Source organism: Melospiza melodia, unplaced genomic scaffold (assembly GCF_035770615.1).
Source record: "Melospiza melodia melodia isolate bMelMel2 unplaced genomic scaffold, bMelMel2.pri scaffold_18, whole genome shotgun sequence".
Lineage (NCBI taxonomy): Eukaryota > Metazoa > Chordata > Aves > Passeriformes > Passerellidae > Melospiza > Melospiza melodia.
In genome coordinates this window covers 6,164,270-6,178,909 of record NW_026948525.1, presented here as the reverse complement: position 1 = coordinate 6,178,909, position 14,640 = coordinate 6,164,270, and positions in this window count along the sequence as shown.

Genomic DNA, 14,640 nt, shown 5'->3' with positions numbered 1-14,640 from the left:
GCCAGAAGGCCCTTGGCCTTTGGTGGTTCTGCTGAAGCCTTTGTGCTGCCCACAGAGCGGCTGGGCAGGGGCCGGGGCTGCGGGGATCCCTGTGAGAGCGGTGGCTGGAGATGGCCACAAGCCCTGTGCCAGGAAGGAACCACCCTCTGTATCCTCCTGCCCGGGTGCTGCTGGCTGCCTTGCTGAGGGCTCCCAGGTGCCTCTGGATGGGGCTGCTCTGGAGCTGCTGTGGGGCTGCGGCGCTGCTGCCGGGCAGCTTGGCCGGGCTGGGGCAGCCCCTGAGGGGCTGGGGCGCTGGCAAGCCCTGAGCAATGAGCTGTCAGAGGCCACAAGCAGCCCTTGTTTGCTTGGGATCACCGTGATTTTTGGGGGCAGTGCAGGGGGGAAGAGAGAAAATGTGGGCTTCCCTCAGCCATGGCTGGGTTTTTCCCTACCATGTAGGAGTTGGGCCTTCCTCAAGGCCCTGACAGAGATAAGAGATTTTCCCTTTTTCCTTGTTTTCCCTTTTTGTATCTAATGTCTTTTCAATAATGTGTTGTTTGTTTTTCCAGAGGAAGCGTTCCAGGTGGTCCAGTGTGGAAGGGGAAGTGCTGGGGAGCAGCTGTGGCGTGGATGGGCCATGCCCTTGGAGAAGGCTGAGGCCATGGTTTGGGAGCAGCTTTTCTTGCAGCCGTGGCTGGTGTGAGGTGGGTCCCTGTGTGCTTGGCAGGGTGGGATCAGAGCTTTTGGGAGCTGGCAGCGAGCACAGGAGCATCCTGCTCTGGGCAGCTGCTGAGGGCTGGATGTGCTGTGGCTGGCTGCAGGCTGGGCACATGTGCTGCCCTCCTGCACTGCTGCCAAAGGCAGCAGGGATGGGCAGCTCTGGGCACAGCTCTGGGCACAGCCAGCATGGCCTGGGCACCGCAGGCCTTGGCACAAGGGCACAGGAGCCCTCAGCTGACGGGCACTTTCTGGTTTCTCTCCTTGCAGCCAGGCTCTGCGGGTGCTGAGGCTGCTCTGGGCTCTGCCAGGGCTCTGATGGGCTCAGCCCTGTGCCCAGCTGGGCTGGCTCTGCCCTCACATTGCTCTGACAGCTCTGCATCAGACGAGCCCCTTGCGAGCACAGTGCCTGAGCTTTCTGCTTTGGCAGGTGAGTGAGACTCTGCTGCAGGCCCAGAGATTGCAGCTGGGGACACACACCCAATTGGCAAGGACCCAAACTCTCCACAGTCCCGGCTGAACACCTGGATTTCCCCAGGATGTTTTGTCTGTCCCATTCTCCCTTCTTTATTGGCTGGAATTGTGCAACTGCACTTTGTTCCTCCTCTAGAAGTGCCACGAGTGGGCCAAAGCTGGCGAGTGGGCCATGCTCCTGAGGCAGTGCAGTCTGGAGCTGGTGGATGGAGAATTGCCCTTCTGCACTGCCAAACCAGAGCAAAAAGCCGTAAGTGGGACTTAGTTTCTCTTTGAAATCCCTGACAGTTTCAAAAGGAATGTGCAGCTCATTCCCAGGCTGAGAAGGAGGGTCATCTTCTAAGGGATTTGGGCTTTGACAGAGTTTCCATTCCCAGTCCTGCTTGGAGCTGGAAGGGCACAAAGCAATTTCCTCTTGCTTCGACCACAGTTTCAAATACCAATGTTGGAAACAAAGCCCAGAATCTTTTAAGAGGTTGCTGAGGTCAGTAAGATGGATCCATGCCATCAGCACATTTGCAATGGAAATAACTGAGTTCTCTTTTTCAAAAGATCATTTACTTCTTAATGCAAAGAATGTAACTTTGCGTTTATGTTTTGGTTTTTTCACTAACATTATGTTATGTTTTTTCACTAAAACTTGGATTTTATTCTTATCTTTTACAATTAACCTATTTTTTTCCTTTTTCCTTTTTTCTCCTTTCAATAGAAAACATGTCCTATAAAAGCAATGTCCTTTGCTCCTGGTTCCCGTGTGGAGCAGCTCCCTTCCTGCTGGCTGAGCTGCTCAGGCAGAGCCTGGCAGCTCCTGGCCCTGCAGGGCTGAGGCTTTTCCCCGTTGCTGGGCACAGACTGATGGAGCAGCACTGCTGAACTCGGGCACACAGAGGGACCAGCAGCAGCTGCCTTTGGCCACCTGAGGCTCCAAGGCCCAAACTCTGAGCAGCCAGGGCTGGAAGAGACTGGCAGGATCTGATGCCTGACTCTGGGCCAGGGTTGCACAAATGACCCCACAGCAGCAGCAGCAGCAGCAGATGGAGCAGCAGCAGCAGATGGAGCAGCAGCAGATGGAGCAGCAGCAGATGGAGCAGCAGCAGCAGCAGCAGATGGAGCTGACTTTGAGCACAGCCCCTGCCCCTCTTCCCTCCCGTGTGCAGCGGTGTCACAGCAGCCTGAGGCACCTGGGAGCCCCCAGTGCCAGCAGGGACTGGAGATGGCAGCCCTGGGCTCCTGAAGGCTGTGGAAGGAACGGAGCTGGGCACTCCCTGTGCATGGGGAGCTTCCAGATGGAAAAGGCTGCTGTGCCCAGGCAGCTGCAAGGGCACAGAAAGGAGGCTCTGGAGCACTGGATCTGTGCCAGTGCCACGGTCCTGGGCAGCAGCCAGCGAGCCCTGGGGGAACAGAGGGCACAGCACGAGGGACAGAACCAGGCAAGGGCAGAGACTGGAGAGAGCCAGGCCTGGGAGCAGGAGCAGCTGCTCCATTGCACTCTTGGAGAAAACTCTTGGCTGGTTCAAAGCGCTGAAAGGCGTGAAGGGCAGAGAGGAGGCCACAGCAAACAATGCTCCTGTTTGCACAGCCACCCCTCTCCGTGTCCCAGAAGGAATTGCATGGACTGTGTTCTTCTCTCCGAGCTGTCTCGTTCAGCATGAGCAGCTCAGCACCAGGAGCTGAAGGAGCTGAAGCCTCAGGCCACAGGAGCTGGGCAAGAGGGAACTTTTGGAGCAAAGTAATGCTGCTAAAATAGACCCAGCTGAATGCAGTGGATAGAGTCATGGAATCACAGAATCCTTTCTCTTGGAAAAACCCTCTGAGCTCACCCAGTGCAGCCGCTCACCCAGCAGTGCCAAGCCCAGCACTAAAGCACGTCCCTAAAGTGCCAAGGCCTGGACACCAGCCCTGAGTGAGGCCTGGACAGCAGGCCCTGAGCCAAAGGTGGCCTCTGGATGAACCTTCCAAGCAAAGGTTATCTTTGTATCTGCTCCCTGATGAAATATGCATGGTCATTAGGCCCTGTAATAGATGTAGCCACTCATTAGTGAGACATGTCTTGACCTTTGTGTATTTAGAAGCCAGACAAGGCCATGAAATCTGTCATCTGGCCTTGTTTGGGGCTGTATGGTCAAAGTCAGCTCCCTTGGTTCCTCCTTGAGCCCTGGCCAGGCTTTGGGAGGGACCCAAGAGGAGGATGAAAGCAGATGTTGCCACACTAGCAGTGCTGTCAGTTGGTTCATTCAGCACTGTCAGAGCTGGGCCCTCTCCCAGTGGGGTTGGAGCCTCACCTGGGGCTGGAGGCACCTGCAGGAATTCCCAGTGCCCAGGAGTGGCTCTGCAGCCCTTGGCTGTGACAGCTTCCCCAGCTGCTGTGTGGGTCTGGGGGATGGTAAAGGCTGAGGGTAAATGCTGCTGGATCTTTCTTAATCACTGCAGGCAATCTTTGGTGGGGATGGTTGGGTGCATTGCTGAGCTGCTCCTTTTGTGATTCTTTGCTGCTCTGAACTGCAGTGAATGACACTGATTCCTTCAGTTGGAGTCTGTGTCTTTGGTGCTGACCCTGCCCACTGGTAAAACAAAACTGTCACAGTCTGGCCAGATGCCAACAAAATGTCACTTGTTCAGTGTCAATGTGAGGAATCAGTGCCATCAGAAATTCCCAGCTGGGAAGCCCTTCCCTGGAGTTCCCTGGCTCTGGAGTGGGCTGAGGTCAGAGCCCCTTGTGAGCAGTGGGGCAGTCGGGTAAAAGAGGCTGCACCCCTGGATGTCTTCAAATGCATCCAAAAATTGCACATGGAAAAGGAAAAGACCTTGTGGGTTTGGGCAGACAAAGATGAATTCGCTAAGAGTACATTGGAAACAGCACCTTCAGAAGGAACAATTATTGTTGGAATGCTCCCACATGGAGCAACAGAAGAAGGTTCTAATCTGGAGCTCAGATGCATTTGTGCAAGTGAAATATTAATATAATAAATAACTATATATATATTTATAGGATAATAAGACCTTAATATATATATTTATCTTTTATATATGTCCATATCAATCTATATCTATATTTCTCTATCACTGTCTACATATAAAATTATCATAATGTGAAGTAGTGCTGACAATGCTAATTTGGTAGCTTTGGCTGCTGAGAGATGTAACACTAAATACCCTACTGAACAGGATTGGCCAGGACCTTAATGTCAGTGGCCAACTTTGTGAGATTGTATACAATGAAAAAGGAGGAAGGGAGGAAATTGGCTATTTTTACAGGGTTCGCTGATACTGTGATGCAGAGTGCTTTGTCTGTTCCTATGAAAAATACAGTGATTAAGCCTGCAGGGTTTTTCATGTACCAGACTATGCACAAGCTGCAGGACTGGTTGAACAGTTTGTTAAAAGAGCAGTGTAAAAAATGAGGAGATGGAACCTTTGCCCATGGAGAACCCATCTCCCAGATGTGCTCCATGCCCTTCACAATGGCCCACTGGGGAAATGGAACCCCCTGGCTGTGCACGGCTGCCCCCAGTTTGCAAATCCAACCCTGGGCAGTGAGACTTGGGCTGCCTGGGAAATTGTTCTGGCTGTGATGGCCCCTGGCAAGGCCAGCCCAGAGGCTGCAGGGCTGGGCCTTCATGCATTGGAATTAATGTGGAGAAATTCAAAGCAAATGAGAGCTATTAATACCAAAACAGGAATTCAGATTCCTCCAGGACACTTTGCTTTGGTAACTGCTCCCTTGGAGCTTGGCCTTGCAAAGTGTTCCTGACATGGCAGGAGGAATTGATGCAGAATATCAAGGAGAAATTACAGTAATTCTGTCAAACTATAGTGACCAGGATTGGATTATTCAACCCCATGACAGAGTAGCACAATTACTGATCTTGCAATTTTAAGAACGATTTTGAAAAAAGGAGATTCCGCTCTAATCACCACCGTTTGTGGAGATAAAGGGTTTGGATGCAGCAGCCCTGATAATGGAGCCAGAGTGTGGGTCCGGAAGCCAAATGGCCCTCCCGAGGCAGCTGAAGGAGCAGCTCCTAGGAAAGACAACTCTAAGTCCTGAACCCTGGGCAGGAACAATGGGAATGTGTCCCTGCAGCCAGGGATTCTGAGTGAGAACAAGGAGATTTGACAGGATTTTTACACATCCTGCCAGACCAAATCTCCTTGTTTGCCCCAAGGGCCCTTGTGGAAAATGCTCTGATCCACGGGGCTCCGTGTGAAGGCTGCTGTGACACTGAGGGACTTGCACAGGAATTCCATCCAGGAGCCTGGATGCCCCTCAGAGACTGGGACCCGGCCCCTTCCAGCCAGAGGGGAAAGGGCCCCCCAGGCTCTGTTAGCCACAGACAGCGTGGGAAAGCTGAACAGCAAAGGGCCTGGGGGCATTATTCTGGAATTAAAAAGGTGCCAGCTCCATGCACAACAGAATTCTTGTTCCTAATTGGAATGAGATTGAGAAAAATGAATGAAGAACAGTGTCACTAAAGTACTCCTGATGTCTGTAAGGTGTACCTTGATAGTCAGCCAGAATCTTTGTCTGCCACAAACACCTCCAGTGTTTCACCAAGGGGTTAGTCATCAAAATGTAATGATGGGTTATGATGGATTGCTGACTTATTCTTTTGTAAATCTTTGCTAAAGATCATGTGCTTTGCTGAGCTTATCCTTTTGTAATTCTTTGCAGCTGAGCATGATATAAATGACACAATTGCTTCAGTTGATGTCTGTGTCTTTGGTAGTGACCCTGCCCACTGGGGACACAGGGGCCCCTCTTGCCTAAGTGTTCCCTGGCAAGGCAAAAGCCCTCCCTCCAAAATTCCCCCTTCACACCCTGAGCATGATGTGCTCTGGTCTGGGCTATGCCCGGGCTCAGTTGGGGTCCCCTGTCCTGGCTGTGTCCCCTGCCCAGCTCCCCCGCAGCCCCAGCCCCTCCCCAGCGTGGCTGACAAGGGGCAGGACAGGCCTTGGCTGTGCTGCAGCTCAGCAAGAACAAAACCATCTCTGCGTGCCCAGCCCTGTGCTCAGCACCCGGCCCAGCAGTGTCTCAGTGCCAGGGGCTGTGCCCTCAGTCCCTGCCAGGGGTTTCCATGGCAACTGCCAGGCCAGGTGACCCAGGTGTCCCCCCAGTGCCGGTTGCCATGGAAACAGTGCCCAGCCCTGCCCCTTTCTGTCTGGCTGACCTGGCCTTTGGCCCTGGCAGTGCCGGTGGCTGCTGGTTCCTGGTGCCAGAGCGGCCAGCGCAGCACAGGGCAGGTGGCCATGGCACAGCCCCCAGCAAGGGATCCCCTCTGGCTCTGGGCACTGACACCAGCCCTGAGCACGGGCCCAGGGCAGCTTTCCATGGCCACCAACCATCACAACGGGTCCAGGCATTGGTTGCCATGGCACCAAACCAAGGAAGGGGTCCCTGTGGCCGTTGCCATGGCACCTGGTGGCACCAACGAGTGTCACTGGAATTGTACCTGGAACAGCCCTGGAAGCGCTGTGTCCCAGGGTTGCCATGGCAGCTGGGGACAGCATGGCTGGGGCTCTGCAAGGGCCCTGGGGCAGATGGGAAGGAGCCGCAGAGCAGGGGCTGATCCATCCCCAAGTGCGCTGCACAGCCCAGGGCAGCGTCCCAGAGCGTCCTCATGGAGCTGCCAACAACATCCCCCCTCTGCAGCCCTGGCCTCTCCCCCAGCTCACACAGGTGCCCCATCCTTGCAGGCACAGACACGGCAGCACTGGCTCAGCAGCCCCTGTTTGCATTGCACAGAGCAGGGGGAGCACCCCCATGCTGTTGGTGTGGGACATGAACCTGAGGGAGCACAAATGCCATCAGCCCCTGGGGCCAGCAACGGCTGGGGGATGGCAAGGAAACCACCCAGGTTTGTCCTGGCCTCTGCACTCAGCCAGAAAGTTTGTTCCCATCAGCTGGGAGTGCCCTGTGAGTGCCATCCTGTGGGTGCCCTGTGATGGCACTCAGGGTGATCTGTTCCATAACCTTGCTGGGCACCCAGGTCAGGCTGACAGGCCTGGAGGTCCCCAGATCCTCCTTCCAGCCCTTCTTGGGGATCGGCTCACACTGGCACCTCCAGTCCTCTAGGAGCTCCCTGCTGAGCCAGCACTGATGGTAAATGATGGAGCACAGCCTGGGGAGCTCATCCACAGCTCCCTCATTGCCCTAGGATGGATCCTGTCTGATCCCATTCACCTGTGAGCATCTGAGTAGCTCAGCAGGTCACCCACTGCTTCCTCCTGGATTCCAGGGGCTGTTCTGCTCCCTGTGCCCATCTACCAGCTCAGGAGAACACTTGTCCTGAGGATATCCTCCCCTAATATTGAAAATTGAAACAAACTAGGGGTAAAGTAGCTCAGCCTTTTCCTTATCTTGTGTTACTATATTCTCCTCTGCAACCAATAAAGAGTAGAGGTTCTCCTACTCCTCCTTTTTGCAATTATTTTTTTATAAAAACATTTTTATTCTTTTTGCAGAACCCTCCAGGTTAAGTTTTAATAGAGTTTTCAACTCTCAGCTTTTCTTTCTGTATGACCCAGCAACATCCTTAAAGACTTCCTGAGTTGCTGGTCCTTTTTCCACCCCTGAGTCTCCAGAAAAGCTCCATGGGCAGCCAGGCCAGTCATTTTCCTCACTAGCTCATCTTCTGCCGCACTGGGACAGGCTGCTTCTTCCCCCTTATGATTACTTTCTTGAAATGTGTCCGTCCTTCCTGGATCCCTTTGTTGTTAAGGGCTGTTTCCCTGAAAGCAATCAGTACCTGATTATGTATTCCCCAAATCTGCAGCCTAAACAGGCCAAAGTCTGCCCTTCCTATTTCCAGTGCAGAAGTTTTGTTACTGCCCCTCCCTCTTTCACAGAACATTGAACACTTCATTATTTCATGGTCACTGTGCCCCAGGCAGCCTCTGAGCCCCACATCTGCCACCAGCCCTTCTCTGTGAACAGCAGCAGACAGAGCTTTCCTTGGCAGTGGGAGTGCTACCAAAAATTTAGTAAAACAGAAAATTCCTTAACCCCAGTGTAGCATTAAGAAGCAGCATTCTTTATTCAGCTGGATGCACGGGGGAGAGCTCCTCCAAAAGATGTGCAAGCTGAGTACAGGAAAGTTTCTGTTTATATTCTGTATTTTGCATACATATTCATTGATTGTCCTGGACTAAAAATACATATGATAATCATTTCCCTGAAATCATTAATATATTTCCCCTCCCCTTTACCCAGGCATTCTCCTGTCCTGGGGGTCTCCCTGGTGGTCCCTGGTGGTCGTGGACCCCAATGTTCCCGTGGGCCTGGCTGAGCTGGCAGGACACTGAGGCTGCTGAACTTCCAGTTCCCCTTCTCACACAATGGGCATTGTGTGGTTTCCACAGGCCTGGGGTTGTGGAGAACAAGCTTCAGGTGTGAGCTCACCTGGTGGAGACAATTTATCATCTGGTACCAATTGGTCACAGAGTGGGCTATGACATCACAGAGTGGGTTATGTGAGGTCATCGAGCAGCCATGGCATCATAGTCTGCCTCTGTGACATCAGAGATCCAGCTGTGACATCACAGGGCAGGGGTCTGACATCACAGTGCAGACTATGGCATCACAGACTCTGGTGTGACATCAGAGACCAGCTGTGTGACATTGGAGAATGGGCTGTGACATCCCAGAGCAGGCTGTGACATCCCAGAGGGCCTGTGTGACATCCCAGAGGGGCTGTGTGACATCCCAGCAGGGCTGTGTCAGGTCACTGGGTTGGTCACTCTGCCCCAGCTCCCCCTCACAGTTTCTCCCAACAACTCCAATGCTGTTCATGCCCAGCAGGGTCCCTGTCCCCCGGGATCCCCCCGGCCCACCTGGAGCCACAGCCTCCACCAAAGGATGTTCCACAGGATCCACCCCAGAGCCTGACATGGGGACAAGGGGCCAGGGCTGTGTGACCAGGACATCAAGGACAGGGATTATCCAGGTCACTGTGGCCTGGGTTGGGTTCCCCAGGACAGGAAAGATGTCTGGCAGCTGGAGCAGGGTCTGGGAAGGGCCTCCAAGGTGGGGCTGGAGCCCTTGGGCTGTGAGCAGAGGCTGAGGGAGCTGGGCTTGTCCAGCCTGGAGCAGGGAAGGCTGAGGGGCTCCTCATGCCAGCCTGGCAGTGCCAGCGAGGAGGGGATGGAGAACACAGAGCCAGGCTCTTCACAGGGGGCTGGTGGGAGACAAAAGCCAATGGGTGGAAGGGGAAAGAGGGGAGATCAGCCAGGGCATGAGCAGATGAAATGAGTCAGGCTGCTTTCAGCATTTCCTCAACACCAAGAGCAGCCTGACCTCCCTTCTCCATCCACCACTGATAGATTTGCAAATCAGGAATTGTTTGAGCTGTTCTGTCCTCAGTCCAGGACAAGAATCCTGATACAAGAACTTAATTGTGTTTATATCTATCACAGAACCACACTAGTCAAAAATTAATTTTAGTATGCAAATCAGTTGTGAACAGTGGACTCATCAGACATGCTGGGACATTGCACATAGCTCAGGGAAGAGTTTGTAATTGTGTGATTGTTATTTTAATATAGTAATTTTTACTAAGTTATATCCTGTTCAGCTGTGGTCTGTTGGCTTGGTCCAGTGTGGGCTGGAGGGAGCTCAGATTTGCACAAGGCTGCTCTGAGTGCCAGCCTTGGATGGGGAAAATGGTGGGGTGGGGGTAGGGACAGAGTCTGATTGATTGTCAGCCATGAAAGGTCCTGATTTTCATACCCAGTCAAACTGCATGAGGAGGTATTTGGATTCAATGTCAATTGGAGATTGCACATTTCAATGAATTACTAATAAAAAAAAAATTACAGGACCTAAAAAATATTTTCTTGCTGTTTTTTTAAATTCAGGGTATTCACATTGAATTGGCTTCTGAAATCTGACTAATTAACCACACATTTGATTTGAACAAATTATTAATGAAATCAAATTATTCCGAGAAGCTTAGCTTGTTTAGCTGTTCTGAATGTTAATGAGTCCTGGGACACTGAATTCCTGCACTCAAGAGCTGAAGGCTGAACAACCCTCTAGAGCAGGAAAATTCAGCAGCAGCCTCCAAGGTGCTGAGGATGTCAGCAGCCCCCACTGAGGCCATCCCTGCCCAGAGACCGTGGGGGAATGGGCAGACAAGGAGAGCGTCCCTGGAGCTGGGGCAGCACAACTCAGAGGCAGCAGCGGCTCCAGCTGGGAAATGGAGTGTGGAATGTGGCTGGGAAAGCCCTGCCTGGGCTGTGCCAAGCAGGACAGACAAGCCCTGACTCCCATTCCCCAAAAAACTCTCTCAAGGAGACATTTAAAAGGAATTACAATTGTTTGTGTCCTCTGATGCCATGGGGGTGCCATGGGGGTGTCAATAGGGTGCCAGAGGGGTTCTTGGTTCCTTGATGAGGGGATTCGCATCTCTGTTGGTCTGTCACGGTGGTTGGAGACAGGCAAGAGGGGTCTTCTCATGGAGCGGGGGGGGAGCCACCCCAGAGCTCAGTCCAGCCAGCTCAGGAGTTTGGAAGAAAGTCCAGTTCAATTGTCCAGAAAAGGGCAGCATGCCCCCTTCGAGTACAGCATGGTGTGTTCTGCAAACATCACTTGTGAGCACACTAGATAAGCATGAGACTTTCTTTCCCAACCGGCTCAGCACTTTTAACCCTTCGGTGGTCTTTTCTCATGACAATTGTGAGGCAAAAAATGAAGAATTTTCGGATGGACTTCTACACGACCCCGTGACTCACGATTGTCTTGAGGAATCTTCATCAGCAGAGCTCTAGAGTGTCTTCGAAACTCGTTGCATGTCAGTAGCATAACCCCGGAAAAGTAGGTATGACAGGAGAGAGGGGTTAAAAGGGGAAGAGAAGGAAAAGAAAAAGGGAAAAGGGGAACCAACAAACATAAACATAATTATTATTGATCATCATAACAACTTCACACGTGGTTATTTTTTATAATGATTTCAAAAAATTATGATTAATTTTAACAATTTCAAAAAATATTCATCACTGAAAGCAATATCATTTGTTTAACAATTTCAAAATGATTAAAACAAATCACAAATAATCAAAACAACAAACAAATCATAATATTATCATTGTCTTTTAAAATTATTTTCTAAAAATTAAAGTAACTTTCTGCAAATCATACTTGATATTTAAGAAGTTGTTCTAAAGCACATATGCTTGATTCATAACCGTTTCGTATCAAGTGTTTTGGGGACATCTATTGTATTGAGTACATCAGCTAAGCGGTGTGCATTGACTACAGCTGACAGTCTCTTAAGCTTTTTCATCATTCTCCAATTCAAAATGAATAGGGCTGCTGACAAGATAAAGCCAAGCGTAACTAGGATCAAAAGAACAACAATTGGATGGCACACACTGTTCAGAACACCTGTGGCAGTAGGTGACCACCCAAAGAGAGTATCCCACCACCTATGCTCAGCATCTTGCTTTACCCTCTCCATAACCCGGTGTATTTGGTTCACGTTGTGATGAACAGTCACCAGGTTCTTCTGTCCGCTCTCCTTGATTTTCTCGAGGATGTCAATCAGGTCTTGATGGAGCAATAGTTGTCTCACAAGGGTGAGGTTCATTCTAATAGGAGTGGGCATCAGCTTCTGGATCAGCGTGTAGTTGGATTGCAGTAGGTGGTGAGAAGTAACTGGAGCTTCATAAGAGAAATCGCATCCTACTATCTTAGTAAAGTTACAAGCACAAAAATTTGAATGATTCTTTGCATCTACTACAACATCTTCTACAAAGACAGAATCACATGTGGTTCTAAAGCATGCCCAGCCATTGCCTATGTATATAAGAGCTGTCTGGGTATCCCCAAGTGGACGAATCTTGAAATGACAGATATTTTTCTCTACGTCTAAACAAATATTTGATCTATGATTGCATTGCTTTCACAGATGAACTCTTGTTGTTCTCGGACAACACAAGTTTCCAGGTTAACAGTTTGCCATTTGTCATCAACCTGACGGGCCCATCCCCTATGTTCAGTAGGATAGAGAACAGCTCCGTCATGGTTTAATCCTAATGCAATAACAGGGAAGACCAAATGTACCGAGGCATTGCGTATGGTTAGGACAAAAGCAGTGGCTGTGTTTGAAATGGGATCATAGGTAAAGTTCACCAGGTTCCACCAGGATTGGAATTCTCTTTCAAATTCAGTGGCACTGTCCCAGATTATTTTCCGAATTTCTGTGGGGAAGGTGCCTTCCTCGCCCTCTCTTATAATTGCAGCAGAGACAGATTGCATCCACAATTGTGCCTGGATACAGCTGAGGGCTAAGGAAACATTGTTCTGTGTAGCACTAAGTGCATCAATTACCAATTTGTGATCATCCACATTCACTCTTTCCCAATTTGGTAATATGCTTGATAGCAGTCTCTGGTGTGTTCGCAAAAGCCAATAAGAATGACTGCAGTAGTTGCTGTAATTTGGTCAAATCTCTAATTGTGACAGCCAATTTATTCAAGTTCAATTAATTTACATGTTATGTATAATATCATCACCTGGTGTTACCATAAGGGGAAGGAAAAACATTATTTCTGTTGTTCATCACTAGTGTTATCATGGTTTGTCAGGTCTTCATGTCCCTCGGAGTTCTTCTGAAAAAGTAAACACAACAGACTCTGCCACGAAGAGGCAGAAAAGGTTAGAACAATGGAATTTCCAGAGAGGTTTTGAACAGCAGTGGTAGTTCCCCTACAGCAGCAGGGGGTCCACCAAAAACAGGTTGTCCAGGGTAATGCCCTGGGTTCTTGAAATCATCTGCTCCCTGTAGTGAAGGAATTGTGCTTGGAGCTGTCTGGCAAAAAGCAGTGATTTTGGAACACTCATTTACCCCCCATCTATAGTAAGAGGTGTGAGAAGTCCATTTAATCTTTTCACCTTCTGCCCTATCCTGCACACTTTTGACCGTAAAGTGAGAAACATTACCAGATTGAATTTCCTGTGGGTTTAGGAAAATCCCAAACCATCCCTGCATTGCTTTAACAGTATTATCTCCTGTACCTCTTTAAAAAGCATCAGCCTGGAGCAACCCAAATATAAACATAGCATAGGACTTGGTGTTAATACAGACAAGAAAGTAATTCTGTCCCTCACTTTGGAAAATACTCCAAACAGTTAACAGTTCCCCAACCTGGGCATTGTCCTGTTCCTCTCTGTTAGCAGAAGTGGGGGAGAGAGGAGGGGTTGCTTTAGTCACAGAGGCAGGTTTATTTTGGCTGCTACCCAAGCTCCCAGTTTCTTGGATTGCCCAGTTCTCCTCCACCTCCCTGGGAGCCAAGCCAACCACAAACACCCCTTCCCAGGTAGTGTACCTATTCTCAGCATCTTTGAAACCATAGGAATAAAACCCAACAGGCTTTGTCAGACCTTCAGGACCTTGCTGCCAAATGTTTACTGAAAGTTGTGAGGAGGCAAATCCCCACTCCACCTGAAAGGGGTCTGTAGGATGGATAGGGTCCAGTGCTTGGTGAGCTGTCACTTCAAGAATCAGCAATTGCAATTTTTCCTTCTGAGAAGAAGTCCAATCCCATTTTATTCTTTTTCTCAGCAAGTCATAAAGGGGAACAAAAGGGTCATTCTGGTTACTAAGAAGTTTATCTGGTCTTTCTATAGGAGACAGAGCTACTATGGTTTTCTGAAGGAGAATTGCTGTAGGTTTAAGTGTTCCCGGAAGCCTTTGAGTTAAAGAGGTCATAATTTCAGGCTTTACAGGTGATTGGATTGGAAATTCAAAACTAGGAATTAATTTCTTTTCATGAATCAATTGCAGGCAGCCGGATTTGTGAATGTTTTCCAGGAGTTGGTCAAGGGTACCAACCAAAGGGTCTCTCCTTTCCAAGGGGTTAAGCCCCTCAGCCCAATGAGCTGTGTGCTGATTTGGGGACCATGGGATGCGTCTGTCTGCTGTTGTTAGGAACAGCCCATGTCTCCAGCACCTGCCAGCTCCTTGTTCTGACAAAAGAATCTGATCTCCCCCAGTGAGAGACACTTGACAAATGTGTTCTGTTTCAGATTTTTGGGGGAGAAGCCCGTACTGCTTTGCAAGTTTTGTTAATTCAGTAGCAGTGTACGGGATTTCTTTAGTGGTTTTGTGCAGGCTAAAATCTTCATTATTGATATAGTTGCATTCTGTTTTAATTAGAGGTTTTATGTTGTTACAGCAGTGTTTCCCGCAATTTTTCATCAGGGTTAATTCTGTTTGAGAACAATTTTGACTAGTGTGAGGAGTTTCTTTCTCCTCTGTTTCTTTTGAGGAATCAGAGTTCTGTGAATTTTTAACATGTTCCTCTCTCAGGGCAGTCCGTAACAAGTTATTTACATTTCTTTCTTCATCCAATTGTTTTTGCAAAACTTCAACTAGGTTTTGGAGGGAGTCTATGATAGCATTTTCCTCACTTTTTTGCTTAAAGCGAGTTTCTATGGCTGCTGTGAGACAGGCACCAAAGACTGAGCAG